The following is a 16,611-nucleotide window of genomic DNA, read 5'->3' as shown; positions in this document are numbered from 1 at the left end:
TTATTTTCTCAAGTTTTATTTTTTTATCTTATTTGCATTTTTCCGTATTTCTTTCTTATTATTTTTGTTCGTGTCTTTTTTTTCTTTTTTGCTTCGTTTTTCTTATCCTCGTTGTTGTTGTTGTTGTTGTTTTGTTCACATGAGGAGGATCTGCAGAATGCTATCTCCAAAACCTATCTTTTTCTTTCTTTCTTTTTTTATCTTCCAAGGGAGAAGAAAGAAGAAAAACTGAAATCGTCTTTTGTTTTCCTGTTGTTATCATGACCTCCTTGCCTAATTTTAGTAACATTATTTTTTTTCCTTCCTTGTGTCTTATTTTTTCCTTTTTTTTTTTTTACCTTTTCCTTACGGTTTTAATGTTTCTCTGCCCATTTAAATTTTTTTAATATCCATTGAAAGTAGAAAAAGAAGAAGAAGAAGAAGAAAAGAAGAAGATATATATATATATATATATATATATATATATATATATATATATATATATATATATATATATATATATATATATATATATATATATATATATATATATATATATATATATATGAAGATGAAAATGTACAAGAAGAAAAGTAAGAGTAAGAATAGAAGAGCAACGGACATAATGATGACAACAGACACACGAAAAACAAGAATAACAAGAACCACGCACAACCAACGCGAGAAGAAACAAGAAGGTACGTCATTGCATGCATAAATAACCCAACAAACAACCAATTAACAAACTCACTAACTGACTCAGCAATCACTTAACCATTACCAACTTTTCACTCCCACACACACCAGTAAAAAAAATAAATAAAATAAAGAAAAAAATAAACTGACCAATTTATCAAGTCAATTTATACACCCCACTAAAAAAAAAAAAAGTTAGGTTCATATCCGTCAGTCATTATATTTGGTGGCCTTCCTTCCTTCTTACTCTCTCTCTCTCCGTCCCGCCCTCCCATGCACCTGTTCCCCTGTTGTCACCACCTGTCCCTGCCGTGCATGGCCTCTCATCCCTGGTGTCTCTCTGCCGCGGTTATCCTTGGGGCGGGTAATTGATGCGTATGGCCCACTTGATTTTGCCGCCACTCGGCCCGCCCTGAGGGGATACGAGGCTATTAATATTATTGTTGTTGTCATGGTTATTTTTGTTCTTAATATCGTTAGTATTATCCTTATTAGTGTTATTTCTTTTTGTTGCTGTTTTTTGCTTTTGTTGTTATGTCGTATAACATTCAGTTTAAACGGTTGGAGTGGATGGAGTAAACATATTTTATACAAATTGCTGACAGGACTATCATTATTATTATTATCATCAAAATCTTTTGTTATTATTATAATTCATTTTTCCTTTCTTTCTAATTCTTGTCCTTGTTACTCCAACTACAAAAGTACAAAGGGCAGAGTACGACATCTTGAACCATGCGTACGATGCCCTCTTTTTCATGTTTCCCTCAACTCCCAATCCAGTTTTAAACGTGTTATTAGTGACCAGTATATGCTACAAATAGGATAATAGCTAAAGAACAATTTGATCATTATAATAAATGCTTTTAAGAACTGTAAACACAACAAAATCACAAAACACACATTATTCATCACGCCTTCAAGCCAGCAGCGTTGAAAAAGCCTAATGCAGAGCTGCCAACTGTACCACTCACCCTTCCACCACACACTGTTATTTACACATGTCCCGGCCCAGTCATGAGGAAACAGGGTACAGAGTAAGACGTCGGCAGCACTCCAACAGCACGCAGGCAAAAAAAAAAAAAAAAAAAAAAAAACCTGAGAGAGGGAGGGAGGCAGGAGAAAGAAAAAAAGTAATCCAACAGGTTCTTAACTCCGTCAGCCTGACCAGTTTGCTCCCCTGAGTGTTGCGTCACTGGAGTGTGGTGGGAGAGAAGTTCTTGCTCCTTGCTTCTTTTTTTTTTCTTTTTTTCTTCTCTTTCTTCCTTCCCCGCGCCCCTCCCTTGCTGCGGGCGTGTGTACGGGGCCCTTGCCGGCGTGTGGAGGTGCTTCCCGCGGCGACAGGACGGTGAGTATAAAGGGAACAGGGAAGTAAGGGAGATTTGATTTCATAAACTTGTATCCGTGGAAGTAATAAACCGCCGCCTCATGTTTGCTTCTTGCCTTCCTTCCTTCCTTCCTTTTGTGTATCCTGTTATGTCCTTTCTTGTTTTCTTCATCTCTTCTTCCTTTCCTTGCCTTCCTTCCTTCTTTCCTTCCTTTTATTATCTAGTATGTCCTTTCTTGTTTTCTGCGTATCCTTCCTTCCTTCCTTCCTTCCTTATATGTATCTTCTCATGCCCTCCCTTGTTTTCTCCGTGTCTTCCTCTCCTTCCTTCATACTTACCAATCTTTCTCTACCCCTCGCGTCCTTCTTTTCATTTTATTTACAGAAGAGTCATACCAGTAGTCATCATATATCAATTACCTTGTGATTTATAGACCCAAAATTTCCCGGTGAGTTGGCGAGAACTATCTTTAGTCTTGTGCTCTTAAACGCTTCTTTCTTTCATAAGCACTATGTTTAAAGGGCACAGGGGGTCAAGAGTCGCAATCTTTCTGGTGTTTTTCTGAGTGATTATGCAGAATTCTTGTTAAACCATCTCTGCAGTCATCTAAACGTCCTTGAAAACCACCATCACTCTTAGTAGAGGTTTTTAAAGGAGATGAAAGGAGATAAAACGTTTGAAAATGCTATTATCCTTACTGTCTGGAGTGTGGCATTGTGGGTCTCTCTCTCTCTCTCTCTCTCTCTCTCTCTCTCTCTCTCTCTCTCTCTCTCATCCGTTTTCCTTCCTTCCTACCTACCTTCCTACCTCCCTTCCTTCCTCCCTTCTTTCCTCCTTCATTTATTCTATTACCTCATGTTTATGCCCTTTGTTAAATTTATTCTCTCCTACTTGTCTTCCTTCCTGTCTTCCATCCTTCAGTTCGTTATAGCCTAGTGGGGAATCCTGGTATTCGAGCCCTTCCTTCGTTCTTTCTATACTTCATTCCCTGCTTCTCTCATTACCTCCCTTCCTGTGGCGTCATTAGGTCTGATCACCCGTGGGAGTCCTGTCTGTGTAATCTGAGTGTAATTTAAGGTACTTTTGCCAAGGGAAGATGTTTACTAGCCTGCAGGAAGACGAGGCTTGGTTTGCAGTGGCTCGGGACAAACTTAGCTGGTTTTTTAAAATAGGACTGTCTTTGTTTCCTTCATATTCTTCATTTCCTTCCTTCCTTCCTTCTTTTCTTCCTTTCTTTTTTTTTCATCATTCCTTCCTTCCTTCCTTGTCTACTTTTATGATTTTGTTCTTTTCTTCTTACCTTTGTTTCTTATTCTGCTGTTTCTTATGCCTTTTCATCTTTCTCTCTCTCTTCTTCCTTTCCTACTTCATTTTCTCCTTCCCTTTCGACCTCTTTCTTGTGTTCTTCCTTCCTTTCCTACCCTCTCCTTTTTTTTCTTTCGTTTTTCTTTGTTATTTTATTCCTTCACTCCTTTCTTCCATATTTTTTTTCACCCTTTCTTTATTTTCTCCTTTCCTTCCATCATATTTAACTCCCTCTCCTCTCTCTCCTTCCATTATTCCTTCCTTCCTTCCTTTTTGCTTTTCTTTATACGTTTTTGCTTGCTTCCTTACTTCCTACTCTCTCTCTCTCTCTCTCTCTCTCTCTCTCTCTCTCTCTCTCTCTCTCTCTCTCTCTCTCTCTCTCTCTCTCTCTCTCTCTCTCTTGGTATCAGATTCAGAGGTTCCTATCACACTATACAAGTAATCTAAGCTTTCCATTGTCTTAGCACAAATATCACGAAGCAAAAAGAGGGACTGGCCAGGATGAGGTGGGATGTTCAACAGATGGGGATAAAAAATAGGATAGGTTTGGTTAGGATGAGAAACTTTGCTGTGTTGCTCAGTTGGGAAATAATAATGATAATAATGATGATAATAATAATGAATGAAATGTAGATGAATAGATAGATAGATAAGTAAAATGAAATAAAGTGAAGTGAAAGTGATGATGGTAATGTTGTAATATGATATTTGTTGTCTTTTATGTATTTTTTTTTTTATTTTGTTTTGATTTTTTTTTTCTAATATATGAAGTACCTGAAATTGACTAGACTCTACTTAATTTCAGCTTTCATATTATTATTATTATTGTTGTTGTTGTTGTTGTTGTTGTTGTTGTTGTTGTTGTTGTTGTTGTTGTTGTTGTTGTTACTACTATTATTTCTTTCCATTATTCTGTTCAACGAGTAGTTTTTTTTTATGATATAGTGTTTTCCCTTCGATGTGACTCAAGCACACTCCATGACCAACCACGTATTGACAGTCATCATAATTATACCCACAACTTTGATCACCCACAACTATTTCACCTTATCCTATTAAATTTCACCACAATTTCATCTTATTTACCCTTACATTGAAAGCTACATAGATCACCACCACATACTTGAGGGAGGCAGGCAGGCAGGCGGCCCAACTAGATGGTACGTACTTGCTCGCTTGGTAGGTACAGAACACGCGCCCAGCCAGCCAGCCAGCCACCCACCCACCCACTCAGCCACTCAGTCAGTTAGCCAGTGTGGGACCCGTGTGGATACTAGTTGTTGTCTTCTTCTTCTTCTTCTTCTTCTTCTTCTTCTTCTTCTTCTTCTTCTGTGTGGTTTTTATATCATATTTGTATCTTTCTTTTCTTTCTCTTCTTCCTTTTCTTCTGTATCCATTATCTTCTCGTCATTCTTCTTAGTCCTTGTCCTCTTTTGTCTTATTCCTCCTCCTCCTCCTCCTCTTGCACATCCTTCATTTTTTCCTAATTCATCTTCCTTTTCCTATCCTTCCCCTCTCCATTCCTCCTCCTCCTCCTCCTCCTCCTCCTCCTCCTCCTCCTCCTCCTCCTCCTCCTCCTCCTCCTCCTCCTCCTCCTCCTCCTCCTCCTTCTCCTCCTTTCTTATCTTTCTTTGTACCCTCTTGCACCATCACCACATCACACACACACACACACACACACACACACACACACACACACACACACACACACACACACACACACACACACACACACACACACACACACACACACACACACACACACACACACACACACACACACACACACACACACACACATACACGCGCGCGCGAATAGACGGACATGCAAGCAGAGAGAAAGACAGGAAGAAACAAAAAAAGGGTAGAAAATAAAAGAAAACCTGATAGAGAAAAAAATGAGAATGAGAAGAGAAAACAGATAAAGAGAAGAGAGCGAAAAGGGAAAAAAAGAAAAAAAATGAAACGAAAAAATGGTATCTGATTAACTTTTTTCTGTGATATGGAACACTTCATGACCTAAGAAGCACTGCATCTAACCTAACCCAACCTAACCTAACGAAGCACTGCACCTAACCTAACCTAACCTAACCTAACGAAGCACTGCACCTAACCTAACCTAACCTAACCCAACCAAACCTAACCTAACTTAACCTAACCTAACCTAACCTAACCTAACCTAACTTAACCTAACCAAACCTAACCTAACCTAACCTAACCTAATTTAACCTAACCTAACCTAACCTAACCAAACCTAACCTAACCTAACCTAACCTAATTTAACCTAACCTAACCTAACCTAACCTAACCTAACCTAACCAAACCTAACCTAACCTAATCTAATCTAATCTAACCTAACCAAACTTAACCTAACCTAACCTAACCTAACCGAACCGAACCAAACCTAACCTAACCTAACCTAACCTAACCTAACCTAACCTAACCAAACCTAACCTAATCTAACCTAACCTAACCTAACCTAACCTAACCTAACCTAACCTAACCTAACCAAACCAAACCAAACCTAACCTAACCTAACCTAACCTAACCTAACCTAACCTAATCTAACCTAACCTAATCTAACCTAACCTAACCTAACCTAACCTGACCCGACATAAGGAGAACCGTGTCAAGTAATGGACACAATCTTGATACAGTTAAATTTAAAAGAGAAACATGAAGGAATTGGTTCAAAAATAGAGTGGTGGATGAATGCAATAGACTCAGCAATCAGGTTGTTGGTGCCAAGTAGTCATTAGGGAGCTGTAAAAGAAGATAGGACAAATTTATGAGTGGGAATGATAGGTGGAAATAGGTAGGTATGTTTCTTGCAGCTTCTCTTAGTTTCTTATGTTCTTACAAAGTCTTAAAGGCACGTGCATGAAAAAAAAGGATTAATAAAAAAAGTTTCCCAAAAGTTTACTTCTTATACCTTCAGAAATGGCTGCAGAAGAAAATAGAATGCCTCAGTTTTTTTTTTTTTTTCTAATGCAAGAGTGGTTCGGGGCAAGAGCAACAAAACACTACAAAAAAAGAAAAAGAAAAAGAAAAAAAATGCAAGGCCCACTGAAGACGCAGCAGGTAATTGAGGAACCTTGTCAGTGAACGAGTTAAAGCATTCGAAAGACAGAGAAAGAGAAAACAAACCAAAACAAAAAAACAAGAGGAAGAGGAGGAGAGAGAAATGACACAAAGAGCATTAAAAGAGAACCAGAGGAAGAGGAAAACAAAGCAACACAAACAAAACACATTCTTACCACAATGAGGGACTCGTGTATTCCATTAAGGAGACGAGCTAAGTAAGACACAGCGTACCAAACACTGACAGAATTCGGACCAAGTGTTGTTTGAGAACTTGTTGACGTCTTATCTTGGGGAAGCGAGTGAGGTAGTCCAGGGATGGTTGCTTTCTTTCTTTCTTTCTTTCTTTCTTTCTTTCTTTCTTTCTTTCTTTCTTTCTTCCTTCATTCCGTCCTTCCTTCCTTCTTTGTATACGTTGCTTTCTTGCTTCCTTTCTTTCTTTCTTTCTTTCTTCCTTCCTTTCTTTCTTTCTTCCTCTCTTCCTTTTATACGTTGCTTCCTTGCTTCCTTCCTTCCCTTCTTTTTCTTTCTTTCTTTCTTTCTTTCTTTCTTTCTTTCTTTGTTTCTTTCTATCTCCCGTTCTTCCTTTCATACCTTATTTCCCTCCTTCCTTCTTTCCTTCCTCCCTTCCTCTCTTTTTCTTCCTTTTTCTTCCTTCCTTCCTTCCTACGTTGCTTCCTTCAATACCCTGCTTCCTTCAAACCTTCCTTCCCTTTTTTCCTTTCATTCAAGTGACAGTTTAATATGAATTCTGCCTCTTCAATAGGACGTGTAATACCTGTAGTGGAATATGTTGGGGTTTTCAAAGGTGCTTTCTTAATCCTAGTGATAGTTTTATAAGGACTCTGCATTGATAAGGGAAAAAAAACGTCTATGGAAACCGGACTAGTTAACTTTGTGGCCTTTGAAAACAGTTCTTGTGACAGAGGTAAGCCTTTTAGAATGCAGGTTTAAATGTTTTCGCTTGTCAAGACACACTAAGCCAGCGTGGTGAGGTGCCGGCTTACTCGTTCACTGCTGCTGGCTTTCATCGAGGTCCACGCAGGCACCAGTGGTCAGGCAGAGGAGTAAATAAAGATAGTGCTCGATTAGGATAGATTTTTTTAACCCTTTCATAAAAAAAAAGGAAATAAATGAAATGGAAAATAAATATACTACTACTACTACTACTACTATTACTACTACTACTACTACTACTACTATTACTACTACTACTACTACTACTACTACTTCTTCTTCTTCTTCTTCTTCTTCTTCTTCTTCTTTACTACTACTACTACTACTACTACTACTACTACTACTACTTGATAATATTCCTCCTGTGATGTCTGTGATGGACTCAAACTAATGCTGAGGTACTCTCTGTTACGGCTCCTACTCACGCCCTGACAGAGACCCTACAAGCGGCCTAAACAGGAGAATGGAAAAGGTATATGGAATGAGGTAAAATTTTGTTATCCTGTAGACTTGTAGATGATGTTCATGACGATAGTGATGATGATGACGGTGATGATATTATGAAGTAGACTTATAGATAGTTGATGGTGATGATGATGGTGATGATAATGGTGATGATGAAATATTGAGGGGAGAAGGAGGAGGGAGTACCAGTGCAGTGTTGCCAATCCACGCGATATTGGAACTTGTTGGTGTTGTGACGCAGAGCAGCAAGAGGGCGTCATTGGGGTGTGTACAGGACAACTCCAGCACACACACACACACACACACACACACACACACACACACACACACACACAAGCTGGCGGTGGGGGAGGAAAATGGAGGGAATTATTTTTCTTATTGCTTTTGAAATTGCGCAGTTTAATGTGTGTGTGTGTGTGTGTGTGTGTGTGTGTGTGTGTGTGTGTGTGTGTGTGTGTGTGTGTGTGTGTGTGTGTGTGTTTGTTCCCTTCCTTGTCCCTTCCCTCCTTTTCTTTTCTTTCTTTAGTCTTTCCTCCTCTCCCCCCTTCCATTTCCCTTTCTTTTCTCTTCTTTCTTAGCCTTTCTTCTTTCTCTCCTTCTGTTTTCTTCGCCTCCTCTTTTCTTCTTTCTCATCCTCTTCCTCCTTTGTCCTGTTTCCTTCCATTCTTTTGTTTTCTTCCCTCTTCTCCCCTTCCATTTTCCTCTCTTTCCTCCTTCCTCCTGTTTTCTTCATCTCCTCCTTTCCTTTTCCTTTTTCTTAATCTGTTATTCATTTTCTTTATTCGTCACCTCTCATTTTCTTTCTAACCCTTCTTCGTTCACTTCTCCTTATTTTCTTTATACATTTCCCTTTATTCTCCTTTCTCAGTCATTCCTTCTCTCTGCATCCCTCTTCCCCTCTTCCCTTCTTCGTCTATCCCTCTTCCCCTCTTCCCTTCTTCGTCTGCCTCCCTTCCCCTCTTTCGTTACCTCTGACCTTCCTCCCCTCTCGTCTCTCTCTCTCTCTCTCTCTCTCTCTCTCTCTCTCTCTCTCTCTCTCTCTCTCTCTCTCTCTCTCTGGGAACCGGTTCGTGTGGGTCCTCTGTTCCACAACCTGTTCCTAAAGCCGTGTTTTTTTTCTTTTTTTTTTTTTTTTTTTTTAATTTGTTGGTCTTATCTTTCTTTATTTATGCATTTATTTGTTCTTTCTTTTTTTTCTTTTTTGTTTTCCTTTTTGTTTTTGTTTTTCCTTTTTTATCCGTCTTTCTTTCTCTCCTTTATTTATGTCTCTTTCTTCTTCGCCATCTCTTTCTTCTTTCCTTCTTTCTCCCTCTCTTTCTTCTTTCTTCCTTATTTGTCTTCTTTCCTTTCCTTATGTCTTCCTCTCTCTCTGTCTCTCTCTTCTTTCCTTGTTATTTGTGTTCTTTCTCTCCTTTCCTTATTTCTCTCTTTCCTCACTTTCTTTTCTTTTCTTTCTTTTTTCCTTCCTTCCTTCCTTCCTTCCTTCCTTTTTTCTCTGTGCCTCTGAGTTTGTCATTTTCTTTTTTTTTCTCCTCTCGTATAATGTTCCTTTATTTTTTTGTCTTTCTTATACTTTCTCGATTTCCAGTTCTTTTCTTTTTTTTTTTCTTATTTTACATAGTCATTAAATACGTTAGTCAGTCGATCATTCATTCATTCATTCGTCTCTTCAGTGAGTGAGTGAGTGAATCAGGGAATCAGTCAGTCAATCAGTCAGTCAGTCAGTCAGTCAGTCAGTCAGTCAGTCAGTCAGTCAGTCAGTCAGTCAGTCAGTCAGCTAATCAGCCAGTCAGTCAGCTAAACAGTCAGTCAGTCAGTCAGTTAGTTAGTCAGTTAGTCAGTCAGCCAGTCAGTCAGTCAGTCAGTCAGTCAGTCAGTCAGTCAGCTAATCAGTCAGTCAGCTAATCAGTCAGTCAGCTAAACAGTCAGTCAGTCAGTCAGTCAGTCAGTCAGTCAGTCACTTACATACATAATTCCTTCCTTTCATGTTTGTCTCCTTCCTTCCTTCCTTCCTTTCTTTCTTTCTTTCTTTCTTTCTTTCTTTCTTTCTTTCTTTCTTTCTTTCTTCTTCCTTCCTTCCTTCCTTCCTTCCTTCCTTCCTTCCTTCCTTGCACTTTAGGAAAACAATGTGTTATCGTCATTCTTTTCTTTTCTCCTGTTCTTTTTATTGTTATTTCTGTTTTCCTTATTCTTTTCTCCAAATTTCTCCACTTTTTTTTTTTCATCAAGATTTGATTACATATTTTGTCTCGCTTACGTTTTCTTCCCCGTTTTCTTTTTCTTTCTTCTATTCTTTCCTTTCTTTTCTTCCTTCCTTCCTTCCTCCCTTCTTTATTTACTTTTCTTTCTATCTTATCTATCCATCTTTCTTTCTTTTCATCTTTTCTTTGTCTATCTTTTAATCTTTTCTTCTTTCTTTTAGTTTATCTCTTATTTCATGGTGATGGTGGTGATGATGATGATGATGGTGATGGTGGTGATGATGATGATGATGATGATGATGATGATAAAGGATAGTACTGATGAGAGAGAGAGAGAGAGAGAGAGAGAGAGAGAGAGAGAGAGAGAGAGAGAGAGAGAGAGAGTATTTCAACACACACACACACACTTCAATAATTTAATTTTTCCTATTATTCCCTCCCTTCCTCCCTTCCTTCCCTCTCTTTCTCCTCTCATCCTTCCCTTCTTTCGTGTCGCTTATATTCTTCCTTTGCTTATTCCCTTTTTATCTTCTTATTTTCATTTATTCCTTTCGTTCGTTCGTTCGTTCGTTCGTTTCTTCCTTCCTTCCTTCATTCCTTCCTTCCTTCCTTCCTTCCTTCCTTCCTTCCTTCCTTCCTTCCTTCCTTCCTTCCTTCCTTCCTTTCTCTCTCTCTCTCTCACATATTCCTATCTTTACTTCTCCATCTTTAACCTCACCTCCTGTTTCCCTTTCTTTTTTTCCCCTTAGTCTCTCTCTCTCTCTTTCTCTCTCTCTCCCTCTCCTTCCCTCTCTTGCCTTACCCTCCCCCCTGCTCTCCCTCTCCTCCGGGCGCCATATGACCTTCTACTGTGCCATAATTCATTCTGTATATAATTATTTTTCCCTCTCTCTCTCTCTCTCTCTCTCTCTCTCTCTCTCTCTCTCTCTCTCTCTCTCTCTCTCTCTCTCTCTCTCTCTCTCTCTCTCTCTCTCTGTCCAAATATCCTTTCATATCCTGCAATACTTCTGTCTACACCTTCACTATTTTCCAAAGGCTTTAGTTGAAGTGCCACGGGTTTATAAGGGTGTTCTCATGGTTACAGTGACGGATTAACAACATTTCTGCATTTTTAACAAGGGGAACATTCTTGAGAACCCGGCTGATCATCTCCGTGGTCTTTGAAAGCAGTCGTGGTGAGTCAGCAAAGTGCTTTATGAATGCTGGCCTAACTAACCTAACCTACCCTAACCTAACCTAACCTAACCTAACCTAACCTAACCTAACTTAACCTAACGTAACCTAACCTAACCTAACCTAACCTAACATAACCTAACCTAACCTAACTAACTAACCTAACCTAACCTAACTAACCTAACTTAACTAACCTAACCTAACCTAACTAACCTAACCTAACCTAATCTAACATAACCTAACCTAACCTAACCCAACCTAATCTAACCTAACCTTACTTAACCTAACCTAACCTAACCTAACCTAACCTAACCTTACTTATCCTAACCTAACCTAACCTAACCTAACCTTACTTAACCTAACCTAACCTACCCTAACCTAACCTAACTTAACCTAACGTAACCTAACCTAACCTAACCTAACCTAACTTAACTTAACATAACCTAACCTAACCTAACCTAACTAACTAACGTAACCTAACCTAACTAACCTAACTTAACAAACCTAACCTAACCTAACCTAACCTAATCTAACCTAACCTAACCTAACCTAACCCAACCTAATCTAACATAACCTTACTTAACCTAACCTAACCTAACCTAACCTAACCTAACCTAACCTTACTTATCCTAACCTAACCTAACCTAACCTAACCTTACTTAACCTAACCTAACCTAACCTAACCTAACCTAACCTAACCTTACTTATCCTAACCTAACCTAACCTAACCTAACCTTACTTAACCTAACCTAACCTAACCTAACCTAACCTAACCTTACTTAACCTAACCTAACCTAACCTAACCTAACCTTATCTAACCATTTCCAATATTTCGTTAGGTTTGTTCTGTCCTCCTCCTCCTCCTCCTCCTCCTCCTCTTCCTCCTCTTCTTTCTTCTTCTTCTTCTTCTTCTTCCCTGACCTTGCTGCCCTTTTGCCTCTAATCTGTAGTGGTAGTACAGCCACACAGACAGCCTCGTTAGGGCCAATAGTGTTGCTGCTGTTTGTTTCTCCTTTGTGTTCCTTTTGTGTTCCTTTGTGTTCCTCCTCCTCTCAGTGGTGATGTTGCTGTTTTTTTCTTTCTTTGTGTTTCTTTGTGTTCCTTTGTGTTCCTTTTCTCAGTAGTGATGTTGCTGTTTGTTTTTCCTTTGTGTTCCTTTGTATTTCTCCTTCCAGTAGTGATGTTTGTTTTTCTTTTGTGTTCCTTTGTATTTCTCCTCCTCCTCCTCCTCCTCCTCCTCCTCCTCCCGTGTTTTCCATATCCCCTCTTCTCCTTTCATTCTCTTCCTTCAAGTTTCCTCTTATTTTTCTTTTTTTTATCTCTCTCCTCCCACTCTCTTTCTCTTTCTCTCACATTCTTCCTCTGTTTCTCGGCTTATCTTATTTTTTTTTCTTTTAAAGTATCTTTTCTTTTCTCTCTTTCCTCCTTCTCCTCTCAGCCTGTCTTTCTCTCCTTCCTTCTCTCCTTCTCGTAATCCTTCAGTTCCCTCATTTATTCTCGACTTTTCTTTGTGTTATTTGTATCTTCTTTTATCTCTGTCTTCTTTCTTTCATCCATTTTTTTGTTTCTTTCTATTCTTTCTTACACTCCTGTTTTTTTTCCTCTCTGTTTTCTTACCGTATTTTCCCCCTCCCCCCTCTTCCCTCCCTCCTCTTATTTCTCACCTTCTTTCCCTCTTCCTCTTCCTTTTTTCCTTATTATTAATCTTTATGTTGTTTTCTTCCATGTCATTCTTTTGTTTTATGTATTATTTTTTTGTTTCCTTCATTTCTTCCTTTTCCTTGTTCATTTCTTCCCTCCTTTCTTCGTTATCTAAATTTCATGATTCCGTCTTTTTCCTCTACTTCTTTCACATTCTCTCTCTCTCTCTCTCTCTCTCTCTCTCTCTCTCTCTCTCTCTCTCTCTCTCTCTCTCTCTCTCTCTCTCTCTCTCTCTCTCTCTCTTGACTCGATAATCACAAAATTTCTTTACTAAAGTTCAGTTAGATTAGGTTAAGTTAGGTCAGGTCAGGTCAGGTCAGGTAAGGTCAAGTTAAGTTAGACCATGTTAGGTTAGATCAGGTCAGTTTAAGTTAAGGTAGACCATGTTAGGTTAGGTTAGCATCGGTTAGGTCAGGTCAGGTCAGGTTAAGACAAGTTAGACCATGTCAGGTTATGTTATGCTAGGTTAGGTCAGGTTAGGTTAGGTTAAGTTAAGTTAGATCATGTTAAGTTAGGTTAGGTCAAGTTAGATTAGACCATATCAGCTTAGGTTAGGTCATGACAGGTTAAGTTAGGTCAGGACAGCTTAAGTTAAGTTAGATCATGTTAAGTATCGCTGCATGAGGTGGAGTGAGGTGAAGTTAGCTTACAGAGCCGTGTAATACCCCTGCTTTAAGCCCACCAATCTCTACACACAGCCACATCATATCTAGACAGCACACACTTACAAGCCATGCATATATTCAATGATCGCAGCAACACCACCAATACCACGCCAGTCACTCACACTTATCAGGGCCTGTGCTGCCGGACGGGGGACTGCGGTGGTGGTGTGCTGTCAAGGTGAACGTAAATTGTTCTGCTGTGGCCAGTAATTCCTAAAGGTTGTGTTGTTTGAGGCCGTCGAGGCGCGGAGATTAATGAAATATCTTGCGGGTGGATGTGAGTTGATTGAAGCGGTGATGTGACGAGAGGCTGGAGGCTGGAGAGGTGTTGGTATAGTGATGAGAGGTGTTGAAATGGTGATGCTCTTGGTAATAGTTCATGCAAGTTAGGTTACGTGGTGTGATTAATGAAATATGTGACGTCTGGGTGTGCGTTGATTGAAGCTGTAATGTGACGCGAGGCAGCTGAGGTGTTGAAGCAGTGGTGATCTTAGTTTTCATGAAGGTTAGGAAGAGAGAAGCTGGCGTGGTTTTAAAATTACTAAAACATGTGATGCTCGGATGTGCATTCATTGGAACTGTGACGTCGCGTGAAGCTGCAAAGATGATGGAGATGAAAGAATATGTGATGTTTTGGCGGGTCCTACGTGGCGCTGTGATGTTACGAGAAGCGGCCGTGGTGTTAGAATCAATTAATCATGTGACGCTTGTACAGTTATTAACTAAACCTGTGATGTTACGAAAGCTGCAGAGGCGTTAAAATTTCAGAATATGTGACGTTTTGGTGGGTGTTTTGCAGTGGTGTGGTGTTACGAGAGGCGGTAAAGGCGTGGTGCCAAAACGGGTATGACTGTGACGCTGTGACGGTGGTTTAGTTCAGCATTGTTACCAGACCACGACTTTTGAAAGCTGTGAATGCTGTGATGTTCGTATTGGTGTTTCGTGAAGCTGTGACGTTGTGGGAGGCTGTGTGTGATGGAAGCAGAATGGAATATTTTTTCTTTCTTTCTTTCTTTTTTTTTTTTTAATAAGGGAAATGCGTGACGCTCTTATGGGTATCTCGTGAACCTGTGACGTTAGGATGGAATCAAAATCGATCAGGGTTTTTGTTCGGAGAGAGGCATTTAAACTGGAATTTTATGTTTTTTTTCTTTTTTTTCTCTTGAGTCTTTCTCCTTTGTGCATAAGAGGAAGAAAAAGAAGACGAAGAAAAAAAATGAAAATGTTTGAGAGAGAGAGAGAGAGAGAGAGAGAGAGAGAGAGTGTTCACGGTTCCTTTTTTTTCCCTTATTTTCCCCGTGGTTCTTTCTACTTTTGTACATAGGAAAAGAAAAAAAAAAGAAAAAAAAATATTTCGGAAAGACAATTAACAATCCTTTTTTTCCTTGATATTTTCCTTCGATTTTTTCCCCCCTTGATTTTTTTTTCCCATAGATGCATAAGAAGTGCATAAGAAGAAAACGAAGACAAAAAAAAAAAAAAAAAAAATGACGTTTCCAGGAGTTTTCTGAGCCAGTGCGGTGTGAGGGGGCAACTGAAGTGCGTGTGACTGCACCACCATTGCAAACTGAGACGTCCTGATGCATGTCCTTCTTTGAGTCCTTGTTTTTCATTTCCTTTTTCTTTTCCTTTCCTTTTCCTTTTTCGTGTTTTTTTTTTTGTGTCTAAACTGCAGTAGTGTCAGGGAGGAAGGGAAAAAAGAGACACTGTAGCGATTAATTTCTCGATGTTCATTTCCGCCTATTTCCAGTTTCTTTCTGTTTCCTATCTTCCTTTTTTTCGTATTTATGTGACGGGAAACTGCAATGATATCAGGGAGAGTGAGGAAAAGTGCCGCTGTGACGACTTTCCCTCCTGATTTATCTTTTCTTTCCTTCTTTCTTTCTCTTTCTTTTTAAATTCATGTTTAGGTTACGGGGAGCTGCAGCGAATGTTGGGAAGAAGAGGGAAAGTGACGCTGTGATAGGTATCTTCCTGCCTAGTGTGGTGTTACATGCAGCTGTGGAGCGTGTGGTGTCAAGATTAGCTATTTGTGACGCCGTGACTGGTTTGCTGAGGAGGGTGTCCCGGTGGTGGTGGTGGTGGTGGTGGTCGCTGCTCCGAGCCACGCGAGGCAGATAAGACGTGCGTGCAGAAAATGAGGAAGCAATATTGTACCTGCAAATAGAAAACGAGGAAGCGCTGTCTGTGTGTGTGTGTGTGTGTGGGGGAGAGAAAACGAACAGCGAGACAGGTGCTGCTAAACTGTGAACGAGCTTATCTGTCTTAATGAGTGAGTCTGGGGGAGGGTTTAGTTAATTTTTTCTTTTTGCTTTCTCATTTTCCTTTTATTCTTTTTTGGGGTCGTATTGTTTTGTGTATTTCTGTTTGCAGCTAGTGAGGGAGGGAGCGACGTGTGCTAAGTGCTCACCAAATATTGCCGTCTTCATGAGTTCAGGGCGAGTGGTTTCCTTTACTTTGTGGTTTTCCTTTTGGCTTGAGTTGTTTTGTGTATTTCTTTTCGTAAATAGTGAACGAAGAAGTGACATGTGCTAAACTCTGGCCAAATACTTTTGTCTTAATGAGTCTGGCGAGTGGTTTGCCTTACTGCACCCATTGCTTTCCCGTTTTCTATTTTGCCTCTATTGTTTTGTGTATTTCTGCTTGCAAACTGTGAACGAGGAGTGATGTGTGCTAACTTATATATATATACAACTTTTATTTATTTACCTATTTATTTATTTTATTTATTTATTTTCTCTGACCTGTATTGATTTGTACATTTGTGTCTGCCGGGAATCGATGCCGGTGGAAAGAAAACGAGCCGTCAGATGAGAAGAGGGACTAAACCTTGCCCCCCAAAAAAATATTCATGTCTCAACCCCCTTCACTGCTTGACAATTTCTCCTCTTAATCATCAATATTTTTTTTTCGGACACTTATTTCTGTATTAAACTCACTTGAATATCTCTCCACTCAAAAGAAAAGAAAAAAAGAAAGAAAAAACCCGAGACTAATGTGATATTTTCTCGTATGTCTCCTCGCAAGCAATTCTTACGGTGCAGTGGAAGGTAGAGAAGA

Source organism: Scylla paramamosain, chromosome 42 (genome assembly GCF_035594125.1).
Source record: "Scylla paramamosain isolate STU-SP2022 chromosome 42, ASM3559412v1, whole genome shotgun sequence".
Classification (NCBI taxonomy): Eukaryota; Metazoa; Arthropoda; class Malacostraca; order Decapoda; family Portunidae; genus Scylla; species Scylla paramamosain.
The sequence above is the reverse complement of the archived record's forward strand: the minus strand, read 5'-3'. Positions refer to the sequence as shown.